This window comes from Colossoma macropomum, unplaced genomic scaffold, assembly GCF_904425465.1.
Source record: "Colossoma macropomum unplaced genomic scaffold, Colossoma_macropomum, whole genome shotgun sequence".
Taxonomy (NCBI): domain Eukaryota; kingdom Metazoa; phylum Chordata; class Actinopteri; order Characiformes; family Serrasalmidae; genus Colossoma; species Colossoma macropomum.
Genome location: NW_023494805.1, coordinates 6553974 through 6565034, shown reverse-complemented (window position 1 = coordinate 6565034; position 11061 = coordinate 6553974). Strand labels below are relative to the sequence as shown.

Sequence of the window (11061 nt, the reverse complement as noted above, 5' to 3'; positions counted from 1 at the left end):
AGGCTGTTCTTCAGTGGTCAGGACCCCCATGGACCCTCACAGAGCAGGTACTATTTGGGTGGTGGATCATTCTCAGCACTGCAGTAACACTGATGTGGTGGTGGTGTGTTAGTGTGTGCTGCGCTGGTCTGAGTGGATCAGACACAGCAGTGCTGCTATACAGTAAGTGGAGCTGATAAAATGGACAATGAGCATAGAAACAAGGAGGTGGTCATAATGTTAGGCCTGATCGGTGTGAGGTGGGGGCAAATACTTTTCACAGCATAGTAAATAAATGGTTAAATGCAAATGAGTGACGTTAGTCAGACACACCTGTTTTGCACACAGCTCTCGTAAACAGACCCAGGAAACAGGTCTGTCCTCTTCAATTCAGAGAAAATGAAACTTCATTTCACTTCATGCTGGCACTGCTGCTGTACTGACTCTATCACTGTGTCTAACTGCGTGAAAATGTCCGGTATCAGTTCACTGGACCAGGACCAGTTCAGCTGTCCAGTCTGTCTGGATGTGCTGAATAATCCAGTCACTACTGCCTGTGGACACAGTTTCTGTCTGGACTGTATTACAGGCTGCTGGGATCAGGAGGATCAGAAGGGAACCTACAGCTGCCCTCAGTGCAGACACTCCTTCACCCCTGAGACCTGTTCTACACAAGAACGTGATGATTGCTGAAATGATGGAGAAGCTGAAGATAACGACGGCTCTCAAATCTGTCGCTGCTCCTCCTGCTGAAGATGTGGAGTGTGATTTCTGCGCTGGACAGAAACACAAAGCCGTCAGGTCCTGTCTGGTGTGTCTGGCCTCTTACTGTGAAACTCACCTGCAGCCTCACTATGAATCTCCTGCCTTTAAGAAGCACAAGCTGGTTGGAGCTTCCAGACGACTCCAGGAGCAGATCTGCTCTCAGCATGAGAAGCTGCTGGAGGTTTACTGTCGCACTGACCAGCAGTGCATCTGCATGCTGTGCACCATGGATGAGCACAGAGGGCATCATACAGTACGAATTACAGCAGAAAGAGCTGAGAAGCAGGTAAGAACATGTTACAATGTTTTCATTCACTTTAGAAATTTTGCACACTTCACTACACTTCATTCAAGAAGACGTGTGTTTCGGCGTAAGCCTATATCAGTCACCTCCTTCATGAAGGCTCAGGCCAAAACACATTGGAAGATTTTGTATCCGTAGCCAAAGGCTTTTTAACTAAATGAAGAGTATCCACTTGTTTTTACGTTTTGGAGCCCACTACATGGAGCGCCGTCGATATTTGTATGTTTATTTTCCTACCAGAAGCACTTTTTATAGCTGCATCCAAAACCACTAAACTACTGTACCCCATATACAGCACTAATGAATGGACTTCTATTGGAGGTTGTCTTATTTTTGACATACTGTCTAGTATGGTAGTACACATTTTTGGATGCAGCAGGTTTGAGCTTTTTTGATAAATAAATTCTAATTAAGCAATAGAACATGAGAGGGAGTGTGTTATCGCAAAATAACGAGTGCTGTAAATCATCACAGCCATGATGTTATTTGCAATAACACACTCCTCGAGTGTTCTGTTGCTTTTATACAACAGTTAAATAAATAAAGTGATAAATTAATAAACTGGGCCGTGAACGCGGCGTTTAATATGTTTTAATGTTCGCAGTTCCTTCACCAAATTATAGCTCCTTAACAAGCAGCTTGTTGCTACGTCAGAGTAATGAACTCCGCCCATTCACTCTGCTGTAAGCCTCGCCTTTTGAAGTGCAGACTAAGCCATAAACTTTCAGTACTTTCAATAAAAAAAGCAATTTTGTTGCTGAAATTGTATAAAGTCATTCTGATCTAGACGAATTAGCCTTGCGCACCTTCACCTTCAGGTTTAATTACTAGGAAGCCGCAAAGCCAAAAAACATTTAAGATGTGCCCAGAATGATTAGCGGAGCTGTACGTGATTCTAAACGAAGTATGAAAAAATGTATGGCATTAAGAATGAAGCTGTAATAAAATGTATCTTGCAATCAGGGCTGAAACACTCTTTATAACTTCAGTGTGAGTGGGCGGGGCTAAACTGCTATAGGCTGAATGGGTGGGTGTATGTAAATATATAGTCATACTGGACCATACTGGAGTCATATTACTTCAAATTCTTTTGTCCCCGAAAAGTGAAAAAATGTGGTTTTCCATGATACGGGCCCTTTGATAAAGTCCCGCATTGAATAATACGTCTAAAAATGCCTTTTTGGTGTCTAGTTTATAATATTTAAATTTACATTGTTTCATTTATTAGCATTCAGAATGAAATAACAAAAGTTATCAATGTGATAAACAATAGTAAACTTTAGGAGTGTTGGTCAGGAGACTTCGGAAGGAGGATGAAAGGAAGGAGGACGAAATAACCAAATGAAACGAAACTAAAAGAGAAATGGAAACAAAAGAAAGAATGCAAATATTCTCCCCCGTCTCCCTCCCCTATTCAAATCCAAGAGAAGAGATAATCCCAAAGATAACAGCACCCCACCCTCGCAGCCTTACCTGCCTGATGATAGCAGGTTTCATTTAGTAAGAACGAAAGTTTAGTAGCAGTGAATAAATCACACATTCAGTGGCTTAAATAAGAACAGAGAATAAACTGGGTGGCACTACACAACATACAACAGGACTAAAGCTCTCTGTACGCTACACCCTTAACAAACGTGGTTTTATATATATGTATACATATATATATATATATGTATACATATATATATATATATATATATATATATACATATATGTAGAAACTTATGTGGCTGTTGTTGGAAGAAAACCTCATATCTCTAAAATGATAAAATGGTAACTTTACAGGAGAAGGAAAAAACCTACTTTACTTTTAATGTAAGTCAGTGGAACCAGACTTTTTCCCAAGCTATTTTGGACCGTTTCTTTTGGTCCATTCATCATGAAATTTACACACAATGTAATGGACAGCTGGCATTTTCAAATTATGTCAAAAACTGAAAAACAGGTTTTCTTCCGACAACAGACATATATATATATATATATATATATATATAGTCAGAATATATAAATATATATATATATATATAGTACCAATAAATGTTGACTTGTAACAATAGTGGAACCCTTATTACTGCAATATAGAACCATTTACAGCAGGGTTTCCATCATAGACAAGAACCATTTAAAGGTTCATAAGTCATAAAGGGGGCTTCCAGCCTGAACTGCTTACAACACAGGGCAGCCAATCAGAACAGAACTCATTTACATATATCAGTCTTAAAGGGACATATGCAAAACTTTGGGCACCCCTGGTCACGTGCACATGCTATCTATCTATCTATCTATCTATCTATCTATCTATCTATCTATCGTATGTGATTATTTATTTATTTATTTATTTATTCTAGAGGCAGTTGGTGGAGGTACAGAGGAAATACCGGGAGAGGATCCAGGAGAGAGAGAAGGAGCTTCAGGAGCTGAGGAAGACTGTGGTGTCTCACAAGGTCAGTTTGGAATGGAGGAGAAGAACAAATTTAGATTTCTAGAACATGTGTTTCAGGATCAGTCAGGACTGTCCTTTAGTAAGCCTCGAAGGAGCCAGTGACAAGCCACACATTCAAACACTGACAATTGCTCATTATTTCATAACACCCATCAAAAGTGACTGATCGGGCCATCAACTCAATTCAAAATGACAAAAAGATCTTTAATTTCATGTGAAGTGTGGCTCCTTTGGTTATCTAACGCATTGTTCATTCATGTGGATTCTCTGTCTGCTGTCTCTGGAGTCCAATTCTTATCGACCCCCCTCTGCTCTCTGCGTCCACTAACAGCGCTCTGCTCAGGCCGCAGTGCAGGACAGTGACAGGATCTTCGCTGAGCTGATCAGCTCCATTGAGAGGAAACGCTCTGAGGTCACAGAGCTGATCAGAGCTCAGGAGGAAGCTGCGGTGAGTCGAGCTGAAGGAATCCTGAGGCGACTGGAGCAGGAGATCACTGAGCTGAGGAGGAGAGACGCTGAGCTGGAGCAGCTTTCACACTCAGAAGATCACATCCATTTCCTCCAGGTGAGGCACTGTGACACCCAGGACACTGAGATTCAGAAAAACAGCCTGATTAGATTTTGATTGTATTTAGATTAGTAGTTTGATAACTACATTCACTCTTTATTCACATTCAGGATTCTTCACTGGTATCATTCTCTGCCACATCTTAATTCTTACCCCAGTTTATTCAATTCAGTTAAATTTGATGTGTGTTGCATGTTTTCCTATAGACACTGTCACAAATCAGCATTATATAAATCCAGATTAAAATTTTTAACACCAAAAAAAAGCAACTGGGGCAGGAAAAAATCTGTAAGATCCCATGAAGACAAAACCAACACAGTTACATATTCAGCTACCTATTCAGCCCACAGCAGTTTAGCTCCGCCCATTCACGCTGAAGTTATAAGGGGTGTTTCAGTCTGGACTCCACACGATAAAATGAAGACAAAACACAAGGCGAAATATGATGGTGGTTTAAACAGAGAGCTACACTCTTAAAAACGATGGTTCTTCAAGGGTTCTTTAGTGTTCATAGAACCCTTTTGTATGTTTAACCCCTAAAACCCCAAGCTTATTACATACTAAGGCTTATTATTCAGTAACTACAGGGACCTCAATGCAAACCGGTTGAGCTATTCTTAGGTTATAGAAGTTTGTAAAAACTTTGGTGCAGATGGTTCTATATAGAACTTTTCTGAAAAGGGTTCAACATAGCACCAAAAAAGGTTCTTCTATTGTTACAAGCTTGACATTCTAATACTAGAAGAACCCGTTTTGGTGCTATATAGAACCCTTTTCAAAAAGGTTCTATATAGAACATTCTGCAGCACTTTCTTCATCACCTTGAAGAACCCTTTTGCCATGAAAGGAACCCTTTAATCGTGCAAAGGGTTCTTTGAGTGTTTACGGTTTATATAGAACCATTTAAGAGTGTAGGCAGGGCTGACTATAACAAATTCACTAAAAACATTAGAACCAGAAAAGAGCTCAGGCGTGAAGATACTCTAGAACATGAGTGTTCTTCCAGTCCAACCTGCTTTTTGTGGCCTTTGGATGAAGTAAAATCATGCAACTGCATCCAGTAGCAACATGTGTAAAGGAAACAGCAGCGGTCCTAAAACAGAGCTTTGTGGGACACCATACCTTCATTTTGTGCAGAAAATTGAACATTTGAACAGAACAAATGAACATTCACTCCCATAAATGATGGTTGAATGACGTGTTTCGAAGCATCAGATAATTTATTACTTCAACTAATACGGTTTCAGTGGAACCTTCATTAGTACTGTTAATTTGGGCTTCTTAAACAAGCCTCTCATTTAACTTAAGGTATATAGCTGAGGCTGAAATATGAGTTCATAGTCTGACTTTCTCTTATAGAATCTCTATAAAACATTGGATCAACTATACAAACGTATGATTTGGAGCAAACTGAAGCCGGTCTGTATAACTAGATGGAAGGGTTCCAGCTTCTTCTTCCCCGATTGAGTAGCAGATTAGCTGAGATTAAAGGCATGCTGTAATAATAGCTTTTGTATAGTCAGTTAGGCTTTTGAGTGTTTCTACACTGTGAGCCAGTATCTCCTCATGGGCTATTACTGTTTATTTGAGTGATTTAGTTGTGATTAGATTCTATTTAGTTTCTTTCTAATCTGTGCAGAATGTCCAGTCTCTCTCAGCACCTCCTGGATTTGGATTTGCAGACATAACCACCATCAGTCCTGTCCTCTCATTTGAGGAGGTAGCAAAGTTTGTGCGTCAGCTGAGGGACAAACTGGAGGAGCTCTGTAACAAGCACGTCATTACATCAAACACAGGTATGACAGTTACATTACAGATTGTTTTCTCTGACCTAGTGTGTGTTTTTATTGTGTCAGTTATAGGACTGTTTGATATGAAGAAAGCTGTAGTCTGATTTATCTCGACAAGGCCATTTTACTTTCACAGCAGGCGGTTCTCACTGCCCCCACCTTCTACCATCATTGCTCACTAACAGCTCAACACACATTTGGTTATGACATTTCTCACAGAGAGAGGGAAGAGTGTTGTATTTAATCTGGTAAGATAATTACGGAGAAAGAATAAATAAATAACATAAATTAAGCATATTTGAGTCGATTTCCATTTAGCCAGAGAAATGACCAATGAGTGGCCACTAGAAAGAGCCTAAGGTTTAAGAAATGTCCCTGAAAAAGAAGAGGTTATGTAGCCTTATTATATGATTAACTGTATATTAACTATGCTAATCTGTGTTTTCATAGTGAAGGAAGTCCAGTTAATTTCTCTTCCTGAACCAGGCGACAGAGAAGAGTTCCTACAATGTGAGTATTTCATCCTGTTAATGAATATAATGTGATTTGTCTCTAGTCTGCACCTATACTGGCTGTCAGTCACAGAAATATTTTGTAAAATATAATAAAAAGTAAAAACAGTCTGGACATTCATGGGTGATACACTTATCAACACAGTTCTATTGCATTTCCCCTTCATTCTGTTTAATGAAAATACAGCTGAAAGCAGAACGCACCATGTTTACATAAGGATAATGCATTTTTTCTAACATCCAATTTGCTTGATATGGCAGTGGCTCTTACTGTTTTGACTGAAGAAATGTGATTTCAGTATAATTCTGTGTTTACGTATTGTAATAATGTAGTTCCAGGCATCAAGGTGGTGGAACGTGACTGATGGCATTATGTAGCCAAAAGCATTTTGAACTTACAAAGTTTTTAATATTGGGCCTCATTCGCCGATATCTTCCTAAGTTTGTTCTTAAATGTGTTCTTGAGAAAGGTCCTACCAAAAAAGTCCACGTCAGATTCATGACGTCTTCTTCAACCTCAGAACTGTTCTCACCTTTGTTCTCTTGACTGTGTAGATTCTGTTCTTACCTAAGAACAAACCCCAAATAAGAAAACACTGGTGAAGGTCAGAATCTTTGTGAAAACTGCGTACGTGGGCTTTAAGAAGAAGTTTCTTCTTAAGAACAGTTGGTGAAAAAGGGCCCATTGTGTTTTCATTGAGGTTGGGTCTTGTTGTACATGAACAGTTGTGCCTAGACTTTAACTATGAGCATTCAGCTCCCACTTTTCCCCCCACCCAAAAAAAAATCCTAGATCAGCATTCGGTTATTCCACAACTGCAACTGAGGGCAAAAGTTTGGAAAACTGAGGTCTTGACGGCTCCATTCACAACCCTGTTTCCAAAAAAGTTGGGACGCTGTGCAAAATGCAAATAAAAACAAAATTCAATGATGGGCAAATCATGTAAACATTTGATGACATATCAAATGTTGAAATTTTATTGTTTTTTGAAAAATATATGCCCATTTTGAATTTGATGCCAACAACACGTTCCAAAAAAGTTGGGACGTGGGCCTGTTTACCACTGTGTTTCACCACCTATTCATTTAACAACACTCTGTAAGTGTTTGTGAACTGAGGAGACACTGCTGTAGTTTTGAAAGTGAAATGTTTCACATTCTTGTTTGATACAGGATTTCAGCTGCTCATCAGTTCAGGGTCTCCTTTGCCATATTTTTCATTTCATAATGTGCCAAATGTTTTCAGTGGTGACAGGTCTGGACTGCAGGCAGGCCAGTTTAGCATCCGGACTCTTAATACGGAGCAATGCTGCTGTAATACATGCAGAATGTGGTTTGACATTGTCTTGCTGAAATAATCAAGGCTCTCCCTGAAAAAGACGTCGTCTGGACGGCAGTGTATGTTGCCAAAACATGTATATGTCGTTCAGCATTAATGGTGCCTTCACAGATGTGCACGTCACCCATGTCATGTGCATTAATGCACCCCTATACCATCATGAATACTGGCTTTTGAACTGTGCACTGATAACAAGCTGAGTGGTCTTTAGCCCGGAGGACACAGTGTCCATGATTTCCAAAAAGAATTTCAAATGTTGATTCGTCAGACTACAGGACACTTTTCCACTTCACCTCAGTCTATTTTAAATGAGCTCAGGCCCCCGTCCCAATTTTTTTGGAACATGTTGTTGGAATCAAATTCAAAATGGGCAAATATTTTTCAAAAAGCAATAAAATTTCTCAGTTTCAATATTTGATATGTTGTCTTTGTGCCATTTTCAGTTAAATATAGGGTTTAAATGATTTGCACATTGTTTTTATTTACAGTTTGCACAGCGTCTCAACTTTTTTGGAAAAGGGGTTATAAAAACACGGAATATCATAATTACATGAATGTACTGTAATTTATTAAAGGCATTTGTTCACAAATTGTCTCTTTGGTTGCATAAACGTCTGATCAATAACATACTTGTTTGCCACAATCATGAACTCTAAGGCCGATTTCGCACAGTGCAAGTTTCATGCAACTAGTTGCATGTTGTGAGTTGCCTGCAACAGACTTTCTGCCAGCGTGACAGTCAGTGGTTTCGGGAGGGTGGCAGTGCAGACAGAAACCTTCATACTCGTTTCCACAGAGAACAATGGCAGGTCGAAGTCTGGGCGGCTGGACAGACGTCCTATCCAGGCTGGTTGAGATGTATAAAATGGAGATTTCCTTTCTTAACTGCAGATGATGTGTGTTTATCTCCATCAGACTCCTGTGAGCTCACACTGGATCCAAAAACAGCAAATGAACACCTCCGTCTGTCTGAGGGGAACACTGTGGTGACCTGCCATAACAGTGTCCAGCCCTATCCTGACCATCCACAGAGATTTGACTATTTTTACCAAGTGCTGTGCAGAGAGGACGTGAGTGGACGCTGCTATCTGGGAGGTTGAGTGGAGCGGGAGTTACGGGGTTTTTATAGCTGTGTCCTATAAAAGCATCGCAGGAAGGGAAAAGGTAACGAGTGCTTCTTCGGTTCCAATGATCAGTCGTGGAGACTGATGTGTTCTCCTTCCAGTTTCACATTCTCACACAAAAACAAGGAGGTTAAACTCCGTGCAGTGTCCAGCTCTTCTAGAATAGGGGTTTATGTGGATCACAGGGCAGGAACTCTGTCCTTTTACAGCGTCTCCGATACGATGACCCTCCTCCACAGAGTCCAGACCACATTCACTCAGCCACTTTACGTTGGGTTCGGACTTTATTTAGGATCAACAGTGAAACTGTTCCATCCAGCCTAATACAGATTAAGACGTTCTGAGAATCAGCTGAATGAATAAAATGTGTAATTCCTGAACAATAAGCACCACCAACAGCTAAAATCAGCTTGTGAACCTAAATAAACAACCCCGAGATGATAAGAAATGGCGTTCAGTTTTCAAATCAGTCAAATTTCTCAAACAAACCATTGTTGTCACTGATGCATTCAGTCGTGTGCAAAAGTTTAGGCACCCCTCAAATAAAGTTTTGTTGATTTTCTATGTGTAAATAAGTGACCACTGTAAAAAAACGACCCAGTCGGACGCTCAAGTTCAAGTTATAAGTTTATTTGTCATGTGCACAGCAAGTCAGGACATTCATGCACAGAAATGCTTGTGGTGAGGCTAATCACTCTACAGCAGGGCAGCATCATATACACACTAAAAACAGTGCAGTGAAAACAAAGTAAAAATAAAAAAAAGAAAATACTAAAACTGAAATATATTAAATATCTGAGAAGAACTATGTCCACATTACCAGGTTGAAGTGGCACAAATCCAATTTTTCCCCTAATATGACTCAGATTGGATGTTTTCAGGGCTGTGTGGGCCACTGTGTGGGCCACTTTCATATGGTCCTAGATCGGATACCTATCCGATTCGTGGCCATGTGACCTTAATGTGACGCTCAGATCAGAATTCATGTGCTTTTGTTCCACTGCGCCTGCGCCATCATTCAGCGTTACCATGGCAGCAGCGCCAAACAGAAGTTAAAGCCTGTAAACGGTGGAAAAGCAACACATCTCACTTTTTCTCCTTCGTCTCACTCTAATAATGAAGCTGAGAGCTGATCAGAGTTAATTATCTTCACAGCGAAGCTCGTTCTGCTCGTTAGTTTGTGCTGATGATGCAGTGATTCATTCATGTGACGTTACTGAGTAGGATGTGCGCATGAGGGTCATTTCAGGACGCCGGTTCGTCACATTAAAGACAGATTTGAATCACTTACCTAAACGAGTGTGAACCATCGTGTCAGAGAGATCGGATTTGAGCAGTGAGGCTTGCAATGTGAACGTAGCCACATATACATTTTAAAGTGACTTAATGTTATTGTCTGTAGCAGTGATATGATGTGATTAATAATACTAACAGAGTGACTGAGTGAAATGGTAGTTGGTGAAGGACCCACAGCTTCACAGCTTGTTCAGAAACCTGACAGCCTGTGGGCAGAAACTGTTCATTAACCGGGTTGTTCCAGCCTGGATGCTGCGGTATCTCCTGCCATCCTCACCACTCCCTTAAGGGCCTTGCGGTCACAGGCTGTGCAGCTGCCATACCAGACAGTGATGCTGTCTATGGTGCATCTGTAGAAGTTGGTGAGGATGTGAGGAGGCAGTCCAAATTTCCCGAGCCTCCGCAGGAAGAAGAGAAGTGAAAAATGAGGCTTTATTATAAAGGGGTTTGGCAAAACCCCCAAATCAAAGTGTCATTGAACAGGCAAGGGTCAAATTCAGAAAGGCCAAAAAAAACAAAACAAAGAAAGACAAGCATAACAAAACCAGACAATACGCTCAGTAGCTCTCACAACTAGAATCAATACCTCGCAAAGTACCTAAGCTAAAAGCCTGTGCTGTACACTAACTCTGATAGATCACTTGACAAGAGATACAGGTGAGAGAGATTAATATTCAGGTGACTGCCAGCGATGATTGGAGTGCTGTGGAGTGGCATCAGTCACGTGAGTTCCTGGATGCTTCAGAGCCGGAGGGGTGCATGACAAACACATCCTCTACAGAGACACACTTCTGCACATTTTAATACACAATCACTCATTATTTGCTGAATTTTAACATATTGGGGAAAGAATAAAACATAAAATATGGCAAATGCAAAAGTTATGGCATATTTTATGCTTTATGCTCTGTTTTTTCCCAATATATTAAGCTTGGCAAATG

General features: G+C 40.4%; 1 pseudogene; it reads left to right on the top strand.

Annotated features, from left to right (window-relative positions):
* Window positions 1-386: 386 nt before the first annotated feature.
* LOC118825957 lies at window positions 387-9716 on the top strand (annotated as a pseudogene).
* Window positions 9717-11061: the final 1345 nt, after the last annotated feature.